The sequence below is a fragment of the Antechinus flavipes genome, chromosome 2 (genome assembly GCF_016432865.1).
Source record: "Antechinus flavipes isolate AdamAnt ecotype Samford, QLD, Australia chromosome 2, AdamAnt_v2, whole genome shotgun sequence".
Classification (NCBI taxonomy): Eukaryota; Metazoa; Chordata; class Mammalia; order Dasyuromorphia; family Dasyuridae; genus Antechinus; species Antechinus flavipes.
The window spans coordinates 667,712,467-667,735,619 of NC_067399.1; the positions used below are offsets into that span (position 1 = coordinate 667,712,467).

General features: G+C 34.1%; 1 long non-coding RNA gene across 1 annotated transcript in view; it reads left to right on the forward strand.

Annotated features, from left to right (window-relative positions):
* LOC127547208 (uncharacterized) overlaps positions 1-22,792 on the forward strand; it is a 35,939-nt gene extending 13,147 nt beyond the window's left edge. Inside the window, exon 3 of the long non-coding RNA XR_007950093.1 lies at positions 22,494-22,792. This is a non-coding gene — a long non-coding RNA (uncharacterized LOC127547208). The remainder of the gene's footprint in view (positions 1-22,493) is intronic.
* The last annotated feature ends 361 nt before the right edge of the window (positions 22,793-23,153 follow it).

Consider the following 23,153-nt stretch of genomic DNA (forward strand, 5'->3'; position numbering starts at 1 on the left):
GATCTGAGTTCAAATTTGGCCTCAGACACTTACTAGCTGTGTGAACCTGGGCAAGTCATTTAACCCTATTTGCCTCAGTTTCTTCATCTGTCAAATGAGTTGGAGAAGGCAATAGCAAACCTTTTATCTTTTTTTGCCAAAAAAACTTCAAAGATGGTCACAGAGTCAGACATGACTGAAAATGATTAAAAAACTATAATTGTTGGTAAATCCATAGCATTCACTTTGTGTTGTAGTCATAAAATGCATTCAGGTTATAATTGTAACATTTTCATCTATAAACTATCTCAAAGATTAAAACTAGACCTCTAAAGAATGAATATCTTCTGCCATCTATACTGCATAAAGTGATATTCATACTCTTATAGCCCCTACTTTCATGCTCTAGAAGCTTCAATGACTCCCTTTTGCTTGTGGGATAAAATCCCACTTCTCTCTTTAGCACTTGAAGAACTTTTTTCCAATACTGACTCTGGCTCATCTTCACACTCTGATTTCATTTTATTTCCCTTGAGGTACTCAATTTTCCTTGATTTGCAGTCCAACTAGTCTACTTATTATAGGATTAAAAATTTAGAGTTGGAAGGGATGGGACTTGGGAGGCCATCAAGTCCAACCCTTTCACTTTATAGAAAAGAAAAATGAGTCCCAGAGAGGTGATATAGCTCATTCACCAGAGTCATACTGCTATTCAGAATTTAAGGTAGAATTTGGATTCAAAATCAGGTCTTTATGAGCACAACCTTTTATACATTGTACTACCTGGTTACCTAATCAAATAACTAATGAATACATAAGGTAGAATTTGACCCAGATTTCTTGACGTTACCTCCATCATTTTGTGCCTTTTCATAGGCTATCCTTCATGCCTGGTGTGATTCCACCCCCATCCTCCAATATCTTCTTTTTCTTTTCCTAATCCAAAGCTGCTTTGAGCACCATCTCCTGCAGGAAGTCTTCTCTGATCTACCTGGGGATTCCCAAACTGTCAATTTTTTTTCTCTCTGCTCATATTTATTTTGGATATATATTTGCCTTAATATTTCTGTATATGGTTCAGCACAGTAGAATGTAAATTCCTTGAGGGTAAAAAATATTCCATTTTTGTCTCTCTATCTCAGCACTCGGTGTGTGAGATATATATATATATATATATATATATATATATATATATATAATATATATATATATAGTAAGTATTTAATAAGTGTGTATTGATTGACAGAATGAATGCAGTGGGTTATGTCTTTTAGTAACGGGTCTCAGAGAAGAAAGAATCTGTTTGTTTAAGGACAATCTCTACTCTCTGTGGGAAGTTACTTTCTCCCAATTCATCCATAGATCTGGAACATACCCCTTCAGTAGGGCTAGTAGGGCACAGATCCTGGAACATATCACTCTAGGGGGGCTAGGGCACAAGTATATTACTCCACTGGGTTTAGTTCCCAGATTGAAAATATCAGGTCATCCATATAGAAGCAAAAGGAATTGGAGGTTTGTAAGAGCTTACCAGACCTTTCTTAATAAATCACAGTCTGCAAGGCTCCCTGACTTCATTTCCTTTATAGAAGGTCACTGCACACAAACCATGACCTCTGGGGACTGAATTAAACCTAAAAACCAATAGTTACTGGGTTACTAGCAACATGGGCTCATTGTCACTACTTTAGAGAGAGGATACAAATAAAAAAAGCCTTCAGCTATTGAAAGGTCCCTTGTTAGACGACCTCACTTACTCAGGACACAGCCAAGGACCCAGAAGGAGATAAAAGACACTTTTGGGAAAAAATGGAAAAAAAAAAAGATTCAATCCAGTTCAATTTCCTAAACATTTAAAAGCAACTGCCATATAAGAGGCACTGTGCTTTATTCTGGGGATGTCTCATTACACAGATATGAGAAAGAACCTTTCAGAGTTTTAAAAATTTTAGAGAATTTAAAATCAAACAGGATGGGAAAGACTTGAACATCAAAAGCGAGGATATGAGATACAGAGAAATCAGAGAGAAGAGGGCAAAGGAAAATGCTACCAGGCCCTTGAGGAGCCTGAATTTATTTCCATCTTAGTATGAGGGAAAGCTTCATGGGATGATACCTGAATTAGGATCAGTGTACCACAGAGACTTATGACCACAACTAGGGGGTTCAAGAAATGAATAAATTAATGAAATGAATGAAAAAGAACTGATTATATGTTTAATATGTGTTAAAACTTGTTCTAAATGTAGTTAAACATGGAAACTGTGACCCAGTCCTTACTCTCAAGGACCGATGCTCTTAGTGGAGGAGATAATATAGAAGAAGTTCAGTTTTACAGAGGGTTGAAAAGTACAGAAACCCTGAGGGATGATTTCATGGTGGATGGCAAGAACCAACGGGATCCTTAGGTTATATTACTAGCTGAGGTCTGAAGGGCAAAAAGGGAGGGCTGATGTTAAGGTCTGAAGGGCTTTCAGAGATCATGTCAGGAAAAGATAGTAAGATTTGGTGACCTTTCATCCTGCCAGAAGAAATAAAGTTGGTGATTTCCATTTCATGTAATTTCTGTGAGTAGTCAAACAACCTAGATGGGTTCTGGGGAGGCTGGGGAGGTGGGGAATTATGAAGAGGGAATTATTTTCCATTTAAAAAAGGGTATCGATTCTTGGCAAAAATTATTGAGAGAATAAAAACCCAAACAGAGAAATATGGGTAAAAAGTGGTCTAATTTACCAGTAGAATCAATTTTACAAAGAAAAGTAGTTTGAGATGAGTCTGAGAAATTATGTTAGAGCTAGGTTCTTGAATCCCAAGTCAGTCAGCTAAGTTTTATTCATTAGAAAATAGGGAACTATGGGAAGTTTTTGAGTAAAAAGAGATTGATAATAAAGTAATATATTAGGGTGATTTATTAAATCAAGGAATTAAGAATTAAGTGTATACTGGAGGAACTAAAGACAGGAAAAGCAAGTAGAAGCCTTTTTTACAAATGAAAAGAGATAAGGACACATACCAGGATAATGTTAGGAATAGCAAAGAGAAGAAATGTGACAAGTCTATTGTGGAACACATTTGGCATTTTACTAGATTTCTAGGATGAGAGAGAGAGAGAAGATGGGTTCAAGGTTACAATCCTGTTTGCCTAGGATAATATCTGTTACAACAAGAATAAAATTAAGGTCTATGGTTTGGGGAGGCGGAAAATGGGAAGTGATGAGTTTTATGACTGCTAAGTTTGAAAGGTTGATAACACATATTATGTATCTACCAAATGCTGAGCACAGTGCTGGACACTGTAAACAAAGACAAAAATCAAACAGTTTCTACTTGAAGGACACTTAGATGCTTCAGGAGGGAAAAATAATCTGTATATTTACCTCTATATAAAATTATACTAAGATGATTTAGGAGAAATAGAAAAAAGGAATATATGGAGTCTGGAATACTGGAGATTCAAATAAGGACATTAGATAGAGGATACTACATGTGAACTGATATCTGAAGAGATAGATTTGCTAACAACAACAACAATAACAACAATAAAGGTGAAAATATAATCCACATTCAGTCTCCATAGTTCTTTCTGTGGATGCAATGGCTCTTTCCATCACAAGTCTATTGGAATTGCCTTGAATCATTGGATTGTTGAGAAAAGCCAAATCTATTACAGTTGATCATCATATAATCTGTTCTTACTATTTACAATCTTCTCCTGCTTCTACTCACTTCGCTTAGCATCAGTTTATGCAAGTCTTTCCAGACCTTCCTGAAATCAGACTCCTCATCATTTCTTATAAAACCATAATATTCCATTACAATTATATATAACTTATTCAGCCATTCCCCAACTGATGGACATTTATACTATTCCTTTCAAAGGACTCTCTCAGCTTGAAGTCTAATCTTCTATGTTATGGTCTAAATGGAGCTGACACATGTGATTTTACTTTCAACAGTAAAGAAATATTTTGATAGAACCATGATGATTTGGTCATGGCACACACACACATACATGTTCACAAAGAAACACACACACACACACATGCACTTTGTATACATATCCAGGAAAGAAGGAGATTTTGTATCTTGATCTAGATGTATACTAACCCCAAATACAAGCCCATATCTTAGACATTCAACCAATAAGGTAAATACTTTTTAAAAGCCCTTCCACCAAATATAAGCAAATAGCTAGGATGTCTATAGAGATGCTACACAGTACTTGACAAAGTTGATAGCAGCCACAAAAATTCAATACATTATCCTCTCTTTTCTTGATACAGTTTCATAAAACATTCCTTCTAAAAGCGGTATGAATTTAGCCAATTGTTCTTATTTGTCCTCCTTTCTCAAAGAGGACTATGACAGAAGGGAGGTGATGCTATAAGAGGCAAGTGAATAGGATTTAAGTGAGGGAAGGCCATGCAAAGTCAGCTATCTCACTTTCCCTTCCAGAGTCATCTGTGACCAGTGGCAAGATATAGATCAAGATGATTGGAGATGGCCCTTGATGAAATGGGAGACCTTGGCCTTTTTAAGCTAAAGTCTTCAACCGGTCTCAGTTGTGATTTAGGCTGGGTAGTAACTCAAAGTATCTCTTCTTTCACCTAGTCTGTCCCTCCCCCCCCCAAAAAAAATCTAAATAAATAAATCTGGGAGGGGAAGATTTTCAGGATTTCTGACCAAAGCAGAAATGATTGCTGTTAATTAGGACTCAAACAATGACCAAATGGGGCACTTAAAATATCCAAAGTCAATTGTCTATGACTAAATTATTGGCACCAAACATCTAAGCAATTCCTTAGAGCCCAAGTTGTTGTTCTTCAGTCATTTTAGTAATATCCAACTCTTTGAGATTCCATTTAAGGTTTTCTTATAAAAAGACTGTGGTTTCTTTTTCTTTCTTTTTTTTCTTTTTTAACATTTTTACATTTTACATTTCATTTTACAAATGAGAAAACTAAGGCAAACAAGATTAAATAACTTGTCCAGAGTCATACAGCTAGTAAATATCTGAGAAGACACATTTAAACTCACAAAGTATGATCTTATCATTACTCCTTGCCCCATATCTGTTCATTGTGTGTGAATCTTCATGTCGTCCCATAGATCAGCCATAGCAATGGGGGCAACCTGAGCAGGGATTTGCTTCAGATTTCTATGTGTTAAGATGGTAAGTCCAAAGGAAAATTGGAGCATAGACCTTCATTTGGTTAGCCCTGCTCTCTAGCCTTTGCCAATGTAACTTAAGGTTAAGCAAGTTCTGAAACACAAAGCCAGGAGTTTACAAAGTTTACTAGGACCAGCATAAGTCCAGATTGGCTCCCATCAATGGAAAGGCTTCTTGGTCATCAGTTCCTTGGCCATTTTGACCTCAAAACAAACAATATAAAACCAAGCAAAGAAAACAAACAATTTTGAAATAAAAGTGACTTATAAATACTTGGTTGTTTTACTAAATTCAACTACTTTCTTTATCAAAAGAAGAGCAACTAAAAGGGGGGAAAGGTCAATCTAATGCCATCAAGGTATTATAGACAGAACTTTTTTGAGCTATTTATATTATGCTTAACTCAGCACTGGGAAAAAAAATAAAAGTCATTGCATTGTTTTGTTTGTCTTTTTCTCCTTATCTCACAACCTTGAGTTTTAGAAAGTTTTTGCCTGGATTTTTCAAAGATTAAGGCTTTTGAGCCCTAGGGAATGGGGCTGATCTGCATTGTTCTTGGTGACTAATGATGTGGGTTTGCCACTTGCAAGGGTCAGAATCTTTTTAATTGGCAGTGACCTTTTAAAAATAGATCAAGGTTAGAGGGCCATGGGGAGGGACCAACCACGGAACATCATTTCCAAGTAGGAGAGGCCATCCTTGCCCATCCTTTAGCTCTGCAGCTTATTTGCATGAATCCATTTGGAGCTGTCATCACCCTAAAGTGAGGAGGAAATGCATTCTGTCAGGATTTTGGCTAGAGGCGAGCAATGTACCAGTAACATTTTTTTTTGAAAGAGAAAATATTGAATTTTATAAGCCAGGAAGGTTTTCTGTTTTATTTAGTGATGAGACAGAAGAAAAAAATAAAAACAAGACCAATGTTAACTTTTTGTATTCATTTTTCTGACTTATGAAAAAGAGAGAGAACAGGGACCCCAAGGATGAGACAATCTATTTTCTTTTAATGCAAGCCTGAGTCCATCAGTGTGACCTTGGAGTTTAAGGTGGTGGTAAGGCAACCAGTGGATATATTTAGCAAGTGACTGGAAATACGAACATAGGATCCATGGCAGACTGAGGATGAGAATCTAGATTTGGGGCTCATTTGCATAAAAGTGGTGATTGAAAGCATGGGAGTAGATAAAATTGCCAAGACAGAAAGTTTAGAAAGTTAAGAAAGGAAAATCAAAGTCAGAGGCAAGGATGAATCCCAATTTTAGTGAAGATACAATAATTCCCCAAGGACAACAAATACAATCTCATTGTTTAGGCCAGTGGTTCTCAAAGTATGGTCCAGAGCAGCCAGTCCAGAGCAGAAATCCTTTCAGAGTCTACAAATTCATAATTAGTTTTTATTTTTAATGTGATAAATCTAATATTTGTGATAATAAATATGATAATCTAATATTCTAATTATCTATCTAATTAGATATCTAAATATTTAATATTATAACCCACATAAACAAAAACTCTTTGGACAGAACTTCAATTGTGTTTAATAGGATAAAGATATTGAGAACCGAAGTTTGAGGACCACTGGTTTAGCCTGTCATTCTAGGCCTTGCTTGGACTGGGTATCACCTCCCTGAATGTATTTATTTCAGATCATTTTCTGCCATGAAGTCCATATTACAGCCAAATTCTACTACCAGGTATTTTTCACATGTTTACAAATAAACAGATTAGTATAGTAGATTAAAGTACTGATCCTAGAGTTAGAGGAACCTGGATTCAAATTCTAATTTGTATGTTTACTATGTGACCCTGATAATATCACTCTACCATTCTTTTTCTATGTCAGTGGTATTTTATTTTTTTTCCTAATTACATGTTAAGAGAATTTTTAGCTTTTATTTTAGTATTGCTATTTAAAAATATTTCCTTATTAGTCACAGTAGTGAAAGAAGAAACAGATGAAAAAAAGAATAAAATAAGTGGAAAAATATGTTTCAATCTGCATTCAGAGTGAGTATAATAGGAAACTGAGGACTTCTCAATAGTCACTTGATAGTTCCAGACCTAAATTCAAAGGTCTACTAATCATTAAGACTCTGGGAAGGAGAACAAAAGACTAGCTCTTCTACTAGAATTATCTGATCTCCTGGATCTTTACTTAACTGTTTAGAGAAGAATCTAACTATTTGATGACCTGGAGATATTCTAAGAGATCTATAAACTGGGTAATCTCTATTTATTGAGGAAGCCTGAAATAAATTAAATCTTTTTAGTTATTCCAGTTTAATGAACTACTTACCTCTAAACAAATCTCTTTGTGGGGGATCATATGGTTTGTTATAAAATCATTAACTAAGGTAGATTGAATTTATAACTTAGATGAAATTTATTTGGGGAATTTGGGGAAATGAAAAAGGGTAAACAGTTGTAAGCAGTTGCAAAACTGACCACCACAAAATATACCTGCAAACAGTTGTAGACCTTGTGAAACTGATCATCATAAAATTCAAGTCAAAATTTAACAAGTTCATGTTACTTCCAAGCATTGTTCTTGTGGTCACAACTATATAACTCATAAAATAATAACATTTCATTCTCTGTGGAAATTAATCTCTCTCTATTGGTAGAACTTCAGTTTAGAGAAGTTCACTTCTTGCCAGATTCTAGAATAACCACATCTATTCTTAACTTGAAATATCTCTGAGTATTTGTAAATTGGATTTACCATACCACACGAGAGTCCATTAATTCTCTATCTGGATGTGAATTGCATTTCCCTTCATGAGTCCTTTCTACTTGTCTTGAATCACTATTTGTTGAGAACAGGTGAATTATTCATGGTTGATCATCACACAATGTTGCTGATATAGTATACAATGTTTTATTGGTTCTGCTCATTTCACATTGTATCAGTTTGAACAAGTCTTTTCATGCTTTTTTGAAATCTGTCTATTCCTTATTTCTTATTGTGCGATAGTATTTGATTATATTCATGTACCACAGCTTGTTGGGCCATTCCCCAATGGATGGATATCCCTTCAATTTCTAATTCTTTGCCATCACAAAAAGTACTGTTTCAAAATATTTTTGAACATGTTGGTCCCTTTCCCTTTTTTATTGTCTCTTTGGGATACAGACTAGTAGTGTTTTTACTGGGTCAAAAGGTAGACACATTTTGGTTGCCTTTTGGTTATAGTTACAAATTGTTCTCCAGAATGGTTGGATCGATCCAAAAGTCTACCACAGTGCGTTAGTATCTCAATTTTCCTACACCTCTCCAACATTTATCTTTTTTCTTTTATAGTCATATTAGTCAATCTGATATTGTGAAGTGATAACTCAGTTTTTAAATTTTGCATTTCTCTAGTTAAAAGTAAAAAGAAAATGAAGATGACCTAGTGTATCAGATTTTCAATACAAGTCAAGTTGTGAAAGAGAAAACAGATTTCCCACCCTAATGAAAATAAAAACTCTCAAGAAAAATTAAGTTAAAAATAGAGAGATAAAAAGAGAAATTAATAATGCTTTGGTCTGTATTCAGACATGATAAACTCTTTCTCTGAGTATGGATAGGATATTTTTTTAATCATAAATCTTTCAAAATAGTTGTGGATGATGATACTACTGAGAATAACAAAGTCATTTACAGCTGACCATCCCAGAACATTGCTATTACTTTGTATATAGTATATTTCACTTTGTTCATGGAGGACTTTCCAAGTTTTTTTTTTTTTTTTTCTGAAAGCATCTTGTTCATCATTTCCCAGAGAACAATAATATTCTAAGAGAAACTTGTGTGGAAAACTTTTTTGTTTTTTACAAGCACTATTGCTAATTGCATTTCCCCCTCATTTATTCTCTCTCTCCTTTCACCATGTTATTCCTTGAAAGTGTTTTGCTACTGACTACTCCCTCCCCAAAATGTCTTTTATCAACCTCCCTTCTTCCTATCTCCCATTCTCCAGCAGGGAAAGATAGATTTCTATACCCCTATTGAGCAATGTATCTTATTTACTACTTGAGCCAATTCTGATGAGAGTAAGATTCACTCACTCATCCTCTTCTTTACCTCTTCCCCTCTACTGTAAAAGCTTTTTCTTGCTTGTTTTATGATTTATTTGCATTATTCCACTTCTCCTTTTCCCTTTCAGTACATTCCACTCTCATCTCTTAATTTCATCATTTTAAAAGCTATTATTCCTTCATATTTAACTCATACCTGTGCCCTCTGTCTATAAAAATTGCCACAATAATAAGAATGCTTAGGGCAGCTAGTTGGTGTAGAGGATAAAGCACCAGCCCTTAAGTCAGAGAGACCTGAGTTCAAATGTGCCCTCAGACACTTAACAGTTCCTGGCTATGTGACCCCAGGCAAGTCACTTAGCCCCAGTTGTCTCAGCAAAATGATAATAATAATAATAATAAGAAAAATAAGAATGTGTTACAAATTACAAGTATCATTCTCCCATTTAGGAATGTAAACAGATAATCCTTATTATGCCCTTTATGGTATCATTTTCGTGATTACCTCCTTATGCTTCTCCAGAGTCCTGTATTCGAAAATTAAAATTTCCATTCAGCTCTGATCTTTTCTTCATGATTGCTTGAAAATCCTCTTTTTCATTGAATGACTACCTTTTCCTCTGAAGAATTATACTCAGTTTGCTGGGTGGGTGACTCTGGATTGCAATCCTAGATCCATTGCTCTACAGAAGATCATATTCCAAGTCTTCCAGTCCTTTAATGTAAAAGTTACTAAGTCTTGTGTTGTCCTATGACTCCACTATACTTGAATTGTTTATTTTTGGGTGCATGCAATATTTTCTCCTTGACCTGGAAGTTCTGGAATTTGGCTATAATATTCCTAGGAGTTTTCATTTGGGAAATTTCAAATTCTTTCTCAGATACTTACTAGCTTTGTGACTTTAAACAAATCATAGCTACTTTCTACTTCAGTTTTTTCAATTGCAAAATGAAAATAATGAGAACATTTACTTCCGTGATCATTATGAGGATAAAAAGCTATGATATTTTAAAAGTTATTTGAAAATGCAAAGTATTATATAAATGTTAGCTGATAATGATGATAATGACGATGATGATCATCTTATTAAAATCTTGAACTTCCTTCAAAACCTATCTCAGATACTGTATTTTACATTAGTTTCCCTGATCATCCTTTCAACCCTCAAAAAGATAATGTTCTGTCTTCAAATTATATTATATTCCTTTTTACATGCATTGAGTTTACTTCCTTGGTAATCTCTCATACTTTGTATAATTATATGTGTATATGTTTTCTTTTCTGATAGAATATGACTTCCTGGAAAGCAGAGACTTATTTGTCTTTATCTTTTTGTCTCTTGTATCTATCATAATACCTTGAAAGTAATAGATATTTTAAAAGGTTGTTGAATTAAGGGACTGTCATCACACCATAGAAAAAGGAACTGGTTTGAAATCAGAAGTGATTTCAATCCCCCCACTGCTACCTTCTTACTCATTTACCTTCTCTGGGTCGCAGTGGTTTCTAATTCCTCTCCATCTTTAAAATTATAATTCCTTAAAGTGGAGACACTAACAACAATACATAAAATCATCCTGCTAAATATTTTTAAAATAATATTCAATAGAAAAATACATGGATTTTTGACACCTGTGATTTGGATAAAAAATGAATTTAAACATTCTGTTCTGTATGGGAAATTCCTCAGGGAAAAAAAAGTAAGAATTGTTTTTCAGGATTTATGAAACAAGATGAAAAATAACTTGCAGAATGAATGACCCTTCATTTCTAGTAACGGAAGAGAGATCATTTTTAGTTAAATGAAAATAATTAAAATGAAGAATTGAATGGCAACCCTAGGAGAAAGAAAAGTTCTTGGATCATCCTTGAAAGTACAAAATTGAAAATGAAAAATTTATTTATTTTTTTAAACTGTTGTTACTCTTTATTTTGATACAACAGACACTTTTCAATAAATACCCAAACAAGATCACCTCACCAAAAAGCTCCCCTCCCAAAACAGTTAGCTTATTGCTTCTTAATAGAAAGAACTGTCAAGAAAGAATAATTTATGTCAATTAATTGAAATTCAGAAAGAAATTATTAGGTATCTACTTGTGGATTGAGCACTAAGTTGGGTGCTATGTGCACATAGAAAAGAAATGATATTTTTTTCTTCAAAGAACTTATATCCCATGTGGAGGGAGATATATATATATATGTGTGTGTGTGTGTGTGTGTGTGTTTATATATACAGATTTATGAATATATACAGAGCTATGTCTATATATAAATACAAAGAATGTATAAAAATTAATACATGGTAATTTTGTATGGGAATTTTAATAATTGTAAAATTAAGGTCAGGATTTATAGGAGGTGTATGTCCTTCAATTATTCCTTAGAAGAGATCAAGGAATACCAAGAGTTGGAGTTGAAGAAGAAAATTTTTTCCTGAAACGAGTGGCAGCCCATAAAAAGGCAATGAGGTGAAAAATGGAATATAGACAAATCTACCCTATTAAGCTAGAATATATAGCATGAAAGAAGAAATAACGTGAAATCACTCATGAAATGTTAAAGTCATAATATCATGATCCTTTTAAGTAACCTTATGATTTGCAAAGTGTTTGACAAATATAATCTTATTTAATCTGCACAACAACCTTGGCTTATAGGTGCTATCATTATCAATATATTTGAGATGAGGAAACTACAAAGTTGAGGAACTTTAGGTGATTTGTCCAGAATCACATAACTAGTAAGTGTCTGAGGTTGGATTTGAACTTAGGCTAAAGCTCCAACATTTTATCTACTGTGCCACCTGGCAGTCTGATAGTAAAAAGTTTCCAAAAAAAAAAAAAAAGATTATATAGAATCATATAATTTAAGACTTTGAAGGCTCCTCACTGATTATCTAGTCTTCTTGTTACCTGAATGATACCCTTCAATTCTTAAGCTTGGAAGGAATAGGGAGCTATTAAAGCATAATGAAGGGTGTTTTAGTCAGCTATGTGCTTCAAGAATATTTAATTTTATACTAGTGGAGGCTGACTTAGTGAGGGGAAAGACCATCAGAAAGAATAATTTGGAGACTCTTCCAATAATTAAACAAGACATAAAATGGCCTAAAGTAGAATGGAGGCCCTACCAACTGAAGGAATGGATTTTCTTTTTCTTTCAAGTTGATTTTAAGTAGTTATTGTAGTTCTCATGTTTATTTATTTTTTGCATCTACTTTCTTCTCCCAATATAATTTCATATATTTCCTCATATTTTTCTAGTTATTTCAAAGACTTCATTCTCTGTGGTACAGCAATGGTCTGTTACTTTTGAGTACTGTAATTTGTTCAGGCATTGATCTATCTTTTATTTCTGTGTTTTTTTTTTTATTAGCAAAAACAACACTGCTATTTCCTCACTTTTTCTATAGATTTACATTAAATGAATGAATTATTTTAATAAGGAAGGACTCTTGGAAATTTTTTTCTCTTCCATTCTAATGGCTACAGCTTTGTTGTGGCTTTTCTCATTATCCTTAGAGTCTGCCTTGGGGTCTCTAATCCTATTTTTTTTATTTCTTCTTCTGAGGAAAGCAGGGTAGCTGTGATCACAAAGTCTAGAATTCACTGAATTTTTTTTTTCAGTTTTTATAAATATCCTATAACTTATTTGAAAGAAAGTGAAGTGATCTTTAAGAATTGCAGGGGAGAGGAAATGCTATCTATATATTAATATGATAGCAAGAAAAAGGTATTTATAGGGATGAATGATGAATGGATGAATAAAAATATTAATTATCATGTGAATAGTACTATAGTGACCACAAATAATATAAATACAATAGCAAAACAGTGCCTATCAACTGACATTTTAATAGGATAGGAAACTATGCATTAGGGTAGGTGAATAAAGAGAGCATTTTGATTTAGAAAGTTACAGAGGTGGTGAGCCGCACCATGGACGAGTTGATTGATATGTCTTTACCAGTCAAGAGATAATGGTTTCAGAGTTGGAAAATATATATTTTAAGTTTTGATAGTGTTTTAAACATGTGGTCTCACTTGAACCTGAAAGTAATACTTTCAGATGAGTCTTATAATCATCATTATTATCTATTTTTCATGTTAAAAAATTAGGTTTTGAAAAAGTTATTTGATGCTTCCCTTTCCAATGGTTGCTCATCTAGTAAGTGTTAAAAAGGCAAGGTTTTTTAAAAAAATAAAAACAAATAATCAGGTTTGGATTGTAAATGAAATTGGGTCAAGAATGTTGGTCTTTGGGTCAAGATTATTTGGGTTAAAGTCTTTTCCTCTTCTATACCCCCAATTTCCTCCCTATATTCTCTGTATTAACTCTGAACAAGTCACATCATCTCAAAGTGCTTAAGACAATTTTTTGAGATTGTAAATTGCAGAGCATGTGACAATATACATTAATAAAGAAATTTTCTTCACCAGCAGATTCTTTTGTAAATGCAGATTCTTTTATAAAAGACATTGTAGATTTGGAAGGGATACAGTAAAATAAATAAATGAATGAATGAATGAATAAATAAATAAATGAAAAGAAATTAAAAAAAGAAAGAACACAAGAAAAGAAGGAAAGAAGAAGTATAAAAGGAAAGGAAGCAAGGAAAAAAAAATTGCAGTCAAAATGTTGATCTTTCATAATTTTTTTTTTTTTATTTAGAGAGCAGGCTCTATCCTCCCTCCCTTTTGACCAAGGTATTGGTAATTTAAAATAACCATGGCAGTTGAAAGAGTTACATGGCATGTAAGTAGGCTTCAGTCTAATACTAACAATGAAGTATATGAGAGAAATCACTTTGGCCTTTCAACAAGGTTTTGTAAACTCCAGCAAGGAGTTGGGCATGTAGAAAGACAGAAGGAACATACAAATACTGCACTGCTATTCATTAAATATCCAAAGACTAATAGATAGACTTACTACTCATTGGGAAATTCTCTATGCCAAAGAGTTGTAGAAGATGCAAGATTGGGTGTGATTGAAGCTTTTTTCCTTCAAAACTCAAATTGCCACTTTCTACTTGAAACCATTTGTGGCACTCTCCTCCAGTTATTTGTACTTTTCCTCAAAATATTGCTTTATACATATTTTGTATATAGTTTGTATATACTTATATATGTACATGTTGTCTCCTCAGGCAGATTGTAAGCTCAGTGGGGTTTATACATTTTTATTTTTGCCTTCCTATGCCTTGGGCCTACCATAGTGCCTGGAACATAGAAAGACCTTAATAAATGTTTGTTGATTAATTGAAAACAAAGAGATTACAGATCCATTGAATAATAAGAACTACCATATACAACAATTTGAGACTATAGCCAGTTTATTAATTTTTGTCCAAATAAAGCTTCAGAGCAATTCTGTGCATTGGGTAATGCATGACTTTTTTTTTTTTATGGAGGCTTGATCTCATTAATATGGGTAAAATCTCCAATGTTGTAGGTCACAGCATATCTATTTTTTTTTCCCTAATCATACATGTTTTTGGTCTGTTCCTTACATTAAATCCTTCTGAAAAGGTCCATCAAGCATTCTGGTGACCTTTCTTGAGCTCTCTTGATATTGTGTCTATGCCAGAGAAGTATGGGATTAGTCATCTCTTAGTCTTTCTACAGAAATTTCTCAGGAAAATTACTTCTACTTTCTGGTATTTTATTCCCCACCACTTATTCAAGCTTGTATTATAAATATGTGGCAGCCTTTTCATATACAGAAATCTAATTCTCCATTGTCTCTCAACTTTAGCATTTTACATAACATAATATCTAATATCCTTCAAATTAGATTGCATATATTTTATATATACATGTTTTATTCCCTAATAGAATGTTAGAAAGTAGGCTACTTGAAAGCAGGGAGTATTTCATTTTTGTCTTTCTATTGCCAAGCTCAGGAATTGGAACATAGTAGGTGCTCAATAAATGTTGTGGATGAATTGTTATTGACTCCAGCACTTGCAACTCTATTGTATGATCTGCATAAGAGATGCTTTTATTCAGAGGAAAGTTTGGGAAGTCATTAAAATAAATCATTGAAGTGTTTTTAAGTTCACCTGAAAATATTAAATTCCACTTAATATTTCAACTTTTTAAAAAATTCAACATAAAATGTTAAGAACTGTTTTCTTTAACAGAAAGTCCTTTTTACATATTTCCATTTTGGAAAATGTGCAAAAGATGAAGAACAAAAGTAAAAGTCCTAGAGCATGCAATGCTTAACTTTGACCTCATTAACACCTTTCCACCCCCTTGAAGTGTTTGATTCCAAGATTCATGTCAAAGAAGCTTTCTGTTTTCCATTCAAGGATTAAGATATTGCTAAAAGAGTAGAAATTCTTGGAGGGTGGATATGAGGTGGTCAAGAAAAGAACTGAGTGGTTCTAGTTCAAGATTAAATGATTATAGTTTGGGAAGTTAGCCCCATACTACATTTTCATGTACTGTGAGATCATATTTGTTCAAGATTCCAATAATCATTATCTCATCATTTTAGTGACTCCTATGCCAATATCATAACCTAGTCCAGTTTTCTCTCTAAGCAAGAAATATTTGGATTAAGAATTAATAATAAGTTAGAGTAAAACAGAGTGCAGTGTATGCATATGTATTTCTGTGTATTTGTGTTTCTTTAATACTTAGAGTTTCCTAAAGGAAACTAACTTTCTTTTATCCTTTTAAAATTTAGTCCCAGATATTTACCCATATTGTCTTTTCAATATGGATGTGCTGGTAAACTTGTTTTATGTCTTGTCTCTCCAAGTTCCTTTCAGATTTTTGATGCTATGTCTTTTTTATCTATTATTTTCCCCAAGTGGATGGTTGGACTAAACTCCTTTAAGGAATGATGCATCTTATTTAGGAAGTTCTGCAATAGTCTAGAACATGATGCAGTGATCATGATGTCTACAAACATGAATGTGAACTTTTAGAGAGTATGAAGAATCAAAGAATTCTTTTATTTAGACACTTTTGTGAGACAGGTACTACAGTTACTATTGTACTCATGTTATAAAGAAATTGCGTCTCCAGAAGATTAAACAGATTTTTTTATCTTCATATAAATAGTAGTCAGAGATAGGATTTTAAACAGAATCCTTCTTGATTGAGTCTAATACTTTCTGTTACACTATACTTCCTCTTATTTAAGTCTTAAAGTGAGGTGCTTTCAGATGATCAAGTGTCATATTGACTATTATTCCTAGAAAAGCAAAATGAAATCCTATACTGTGTTCATTCATTAAGTATGTATTAACTATCTGCTATGCATTTGATAAGGTTGTGCTTTCTATAGAGCATACATGAATGGTTGAACATATAAACTTTATATTTGAATTATAATCTAGCTATATTAACTAGAATGCATACATTAAAATAAAAAAAAAACACAAAACCTTATGAAACTTTCCAGATTTGGGTGCAGCTAGCATTGATTGTCTCTCTGAACTCTAAGACTATTTTAGTTTAGGTTTTTCTTAATGAAAATACTTGGACCATTGAAAACATCTGGATTACAAAATTTCCACTTATTGTTGAGAATCTGACATTTAGTCATATCTTAAAAGTGCAATGGAAAGCATTCATTTATTTTTAGCATCACAGAGAAAAGGATTGAGAGAAGGGAAAATCTTTGAAACTCGTTTAGATCAATCATCTCATTTCACAGATAAAGAAACCAAGTCTCAGGTTAAATGACCCTCTTAAAATTTTGGATTGCAGTTTTGTGTTTTAAATGTTCCTCATTTGTCATCCAATCATCTCATTTTAGAGGAGAGGGGAGAATGAAAATAGCAGAGTGACTTGTCCGAGGTTACATAGGTACTAAGTGGCACAGCTGGACTTCCACTCCAAGTCTCTGACTCTATTTCAGAATGTCATTGTTCCTTTAGTGGAGTGACTAAAGAAAAATTAAGATCAAAGTAACACTGACATTGTAGTGAGTCATCTAGAAGGTGGGTTGTGTTATGCCTTGGAGAGCAGGAGCCTTTGTGGGAGGAAATGGTAATGATAGATGAGCACAATTATATTAGCTTAAAGAGAAATGTCTGTTCCTCTAAGGGATTGCTGGAGAAGACCTCGAAGAGGACTCAAACCTTTTAGTTGGTACGATTTATACATCTTAATTTGGAAAGACCCAGCTGTTCACAATATACTGCCCTGTATTTCATCTCCCTGAGGGTGAAGGGGCTGCTATTTTGTTTCTGAATGCAATGGAAACTTTTCTTGATGAAAAGTAACATGTTAATTTTCTTAGATTATGAGGAAACTCCAAAGGTGCATGATATTTCACAGCCTAGTCTATGTTCTTTCTAAACTTCCATAACTCTTAATCAATGAATATTTGTGTTTTTACTAAATCTGAAACCTAAGTCTAGGCTCTAATTGTTTGGATCCTAAATTATTATTTTTAAGTTATTTTCCTAAGTTGTGATTCACTTGTGGTCTCCTGATTTTATTTTTCCAGTGTGGATACAAGTAATGAAAAAAATAGAGCTTCAGCTATAGGTTTTAAAGTTAAACATGAATGCTTTGTTGGAGGGTATAAGGACTTAGCTGTACCTTATGCCTGGAAAGTCCTTGCAAAACGTAATTTCTGATCATAGAAATGGAAATTCTTCATCTGACATAGAAGGAATCTTCCTTCCTCTTTTGACTAGTTGAGAGGAGAAACAGAGAGAGGAGGATAAAAAAAAAGAGAATTTGAAGAAGGAAGAAGAAAGAGGAAGAGGAAAAGAGTAATAGAGAGAAAAGTGAAAAAAAAGGATAAGTAGTAAAAATTATAAAAGAGGCAGAAGAAGAAAGAATAGGTGAGAACAATGAAGAGTAAATATAGATATGTAAAAATTTATGAAGGGCTTATGATTTGCCAGGCTATACACTAATTATTGAATATGTGTGTGTGTGTGTGTGTGTGTGTGTGTGTGTGTAAATTCAATTTATATTTAGAACTATATATAGATATAGAAACAACCAAGAGTACCAATTCATGCTCTCATGAAGTTTATATTCTAATGGAAGAAAATGGTGATTCAGGAGCAGAAGAGAGAGGGAACAGAAGAGGAGAGACTTTAAAAGGAGATTAAGGAAGAAGGAAGCATAACAGAGAGACAATGGGAAGAAAGGAAGAGAGCTGTAAGAAGGAAAAGAGAGAGAAGATCATGATGTGGGGGGAAGGGAAAGAAAAAATTTTTCTTTGATCCTATTTTAATTAAAGTCTCAAATCTCTTTCCTGATTCAATACAAAAGCATCAATATAAATGTGTACATATGAGGAATAAAAAAAAATTCTTAAATATCCTTGTGAAATTTCCTGATTATGTGAAGTATGAAGAGGTACTTTCTGCTCATGAGTAAGAAGAATGAAAGGAGTGGAAAATGATGCATGGAAGGAAAATGAAATATTTTTATGCTAGATTTAAATCGGCACCAGGGCATCTGGGTAGAAATAAAATTATTTCTGATTGGAGGGTGCTAGGATCCTGAGCCAAGTAGAAAAAAGGTGTGAAGGTATGAGTGTATCATGGGTAGCTCATTCTTATGCCAACAACAGTGCTCATAATGCCTGACATTTCATAAGGCTTTAAACTTTGTTCACAGATCTGTATATATCCATCTACTCACACACAGATATGAAGGCTGTATGGGAAGAGTGTTTATTTCTCTATCAGATACTTTACACCCAAATTAAGGACTGGAGGCATCGCAGTATGATGATGATGATGATTGTAGTGTTCTCTTCTTTTCAAAAAATGTGATCGTTCTCTGTGGAGCAGGTTTCTCAGGGGCTTCTGGAGGCAGCCTTAGTTTCAGTTCAAATCAATAATCACCTCAAATGCAGCCAGATGTTAAGGTACAGTCCTTTATTGTCTCTTCCAAAATAGCCCAGTTAGTTTCTTAGAGGCCTATCTCCCTCCTTGGTTCCATGAGCTCTTGCAGCTTGTCCTTTGCCTCTGCCAGCTTCAGCCTCCTGCTCACTCTGAATCTTGTTCTAAATCTCCCGACTGAATTCTGGCTCTCAATCTCCCCCACTGACTCCTGCTTTCTCCATCTCACCAACTGACTCCTCACTGAGGCTCTTCCTTTTATATCCTCTTTTAGAAGTGTAAACTCAAAGGTTGACTCCTCCTCTGAGAGTGGGATTGTGGGAGGTGTAACTTGTGAATCTCCCGGACTTGTGAACACTAACGTGTGAGCTAATGTGTGAACTCTCAAAGGTGTAAACTTAAGTACATAAGCATTGTTTCTATTAATTCCAGTGTGTTAACACTTTGTAAGGATTTTAACTGATGATGATGATGACAATGATGATGAACAAAAACAATATTTAGCCTTCATATAGTTGTGAAATATTTGCAAAATATTTTCCAAGTATTATCACATTTGGCCTTCAAACCTTGAGAAATAGGTGCTATTATTATCTCCACTAGATAGATGAGGAAATTAAGCCTGCAGAAGGCTAAGTGACTTGCCCACTATTACATCATAAGCATCTGTGGCAAGATCCTAACTTACATTGCTAGACTTCAATTCCAATGTTATCACAAATACCAACCCTTTAGTAAGTGCCTTCCATAATCTGGCCCCAAAAATTTCCCAGCTGTGTGAGCAAGAGGTCAAGTCAGTTATCTTATCTGAATCTCAGTTCCATTTTCTGCAAAATGAGCGGTCATATCTATAAGACACCTTATAAGGCTCAAATGAGATATCCAGACTTGAAAATCTCTAGAAATATCAGATATTATCCATTAGAATGTCAACTTTTTAAGGTTTGGGACTATTTTATATCTTCTTTCTATCCCCAGTACCTTACATAGTGCCTTTAATCAGACAAAAAGCTTAATGTTGTATTAAAGTAGGCATTCTCATACCTAGTGTTAAGGTGCAAAATGTGTTGGAGTCAGGAAGATAACATTTCAAGTACTATATCATAATTAAACCTCACTCATCCCTTAGCCCTCATATCTAATCAATTCTCACATCTTGATTTTCTTTCCTCTACAATGCTTCATATTCCTTTCCTTGCTACTTATATAGTCACAACTTCATCCTTTATTTGAGATCCCTGTATCCAGTATCTCTTTCTCTAATCCATTCTTCACATAGCTGCTAAAATGGATATCCAAAAGGACTGATCTTACCATCTTCTTATTTGCTTAATAAGCTTCAAGTCGACTCTAACGTGAAATGTTTTTGACAGTGAATACTCTTCATCACTAGATCTTACCTAGTATAAGAGATTCATTATATAACATTTCACCTTTCATAGTAAAATGATTCATAATGGATATCTTTGATTTCTCAGAGATATACACTTTCACAATACCAGATCCAACTAGGTATATTCTAATGGAGTCCAACAATAAGATGTGGTGGAAATATCCTCTAATATTCTCTGGGATGCAAAGACCTGCAAGTATCTCAACTATAACTTTGCTCAAGTGAACAGAATCAAGAAGCAGATTCAGATCATCTGTAATGGGTTCAACAAAGTACTGCCCAGTAAAAACCATTGATTTTAACTTTGGACGTAAAGTAATTATCCACTTCTTAATCAACTAAGAAGCACTTTTCTTTAAGTCCCTATTACCATGTACTAGTCTAGATATTGTGACTACAAAGACAAAAATGAATTGGCCCTTGTATTCAAGGAGCTTACATGAAATTGGAGAAGAAAATATGTAACAAAATAAGCACATTGTAAATATATATAAATAAGTATTATATTTTTATACACACACATATATTGGAAGGAAAGCATTAATATCTTGGGTAGATGGGAATGGCATAAAAAATATGTGATGAATAAGGTAGTCCTTGAGCTGCATTTTAAAGGAGACTAAAAGGAAGAAATGAATAGGCAAAGCAAACTATACATTAAGGACAGATCACTCAAAAGAATGAAGATGGGAGATGGAATATCATGTGTAAGAAATAGCAATTTAGCCCATAAGACTGGAGTGAACAATGCCTGTCATCAGCTGTTATTAAACCTTTCTTATTTTGTAGTCCTTGCTATTTCTCTTCTCTTTCTCCTCTTCATGGGCAGGTAGGTGCCTCAATGGATAGAGTGTCTAATCTAGAGTCCAACCTCAGACACTTATTAGCTGTGTGACTCTGAGCAAGTCATTTAAGCCTATTTGCATCCATTTCCTCATCTGTAAAATGAACTGGAGAAGGAAATGGCAAACCACTCCTATATCTTTGTCCCCCTCCCAAAAAACAAACAAACCCTAGAATGGGATGCTGAAGAGTCAAAAATGACTGAATGAATAACCAAAACTTTCTCTTTATCTCATTTTCCAGTGGATATCCATGTCTTCTAAGGGTCAATGATCATTAAAAGCTACTTGCCTAGGAGATTCTTGAGTAGTTGGGCCTAGGTTCTGTGAAATCTGCTTATTCAAGGATTTTAAGAATTTATCTAGTATGTGACCTTGACATCTCTGTGATAAATAACATAGTTATTCAATGCTTAGACATGCTAAAACTGAGGGATAGGGAGAGGGAAGCTTAGCAACTTCTCTATGGTCATACAGTAGCTCAGTACCAGAGATAAGACTAGATGCTCATCTTTGTTACAATGGCTCAATTAGGAACCAGAGTTCAGGGGTTCAAATCACTGCCTGTGCCAACAAATCACTCAATCTCTCTGGACCATAGTTTCTACACTTGTAAAATGGGGGGGGGGGCAGTTGAAATAGATGATCTTTTAGCTCAAGCTCTATGTCCCTTTTATTCAATATGATCTCTTATTCTAAACTTTAGTTTCTCTTTGTTTTATGATGCTTTATCTAGTTCTTTTTTTTTTTTAATGGAAGGCAGGGTGGCTTAGTAAAATAAGAATTGGGTTTAAAGACAGGAAGACATGTTTTAATGCTGTTTCATTGCTTACTAGCTATATATGACTGTGTGTAAGCTACCTGACCTTTCTGAGCTTCAGTTTTTCCTATAAAAAGGGATAATGCCATGTGCAGCACTCATCTCACAGAGGTCCAAAGAAGCTCAGCTGAGATGAGATAATATGTATCAACCTTAAAGTGCCAACCTTAAAGTGTGATGCAAATGTCAGTTATTATTATCATCCTCATAACTCTCAGCTTCAGATGATTTCAATTCCAAGTGACCTCGCCAATCTTTAGAACTTCCTAGCTGGCAGAATTCCTGAAAATATAGACTTGCTGGAGCAGTAATATATGTAAAATAGTAGAAGTTCCATTTGATTCAAAGGCTCAGGGAGCAAAATGATGCACACACATGCTTTTTTTATTCCAAACTCCTCTGCATTAAGTTAACTGAATTGCATTGTTTTTGACAGGTGGTGAGTTTTACCTTTTGAATGAAATGGACCATGACTGAGCAGGAATTTGAATTGCTCTTGACCCTGAAGACAGTCTTTCTATCTACTTAACACATTGAGACAATTTTCTGAAACAAACAAAACAACCATTTCTAGACCAGGATGCTTTGTTGTTTATTTATCTCCATTAATTCAGTAACATTTCGGGCAAGGGATTTTGGGAAAAGACGAAGATCAAAAAAAACCCAAAAAACTAAACTTTGCAAATCCCAGTTCTAAGGAAACAAGAATTAATTAAAATACTTGTGAATTTTGCAGCTTTCTTTGAATGTTTTCCTCTTTTTTGTTCATTTTGCTTATTTTGTTTATTTTCCTTATCTGTGTTGGTTGGCAATTTATATACTCCCAATTTAGGGCAATTAAAACTACGATGGGCTCTTTTAAAGTTTAAGTTTTAAAAGCCTTTTGTGGAGGCAAAGAGAACAACAAATTGTGTTTCCCACGTATCTCATAATCATTCTGTGTTTCAGTCAAATTGACATGTTTGTGAATCCTAACACATGCCATTTTTTCCCATCCAATTTCTCCACTTTTGCAAAAGCTGAATGCACCCTTTTCTCACCTGGCTGAAATGCTCTTACTTCTCACTGCTCTCTACCTTCCTTCAAATCATAGTTC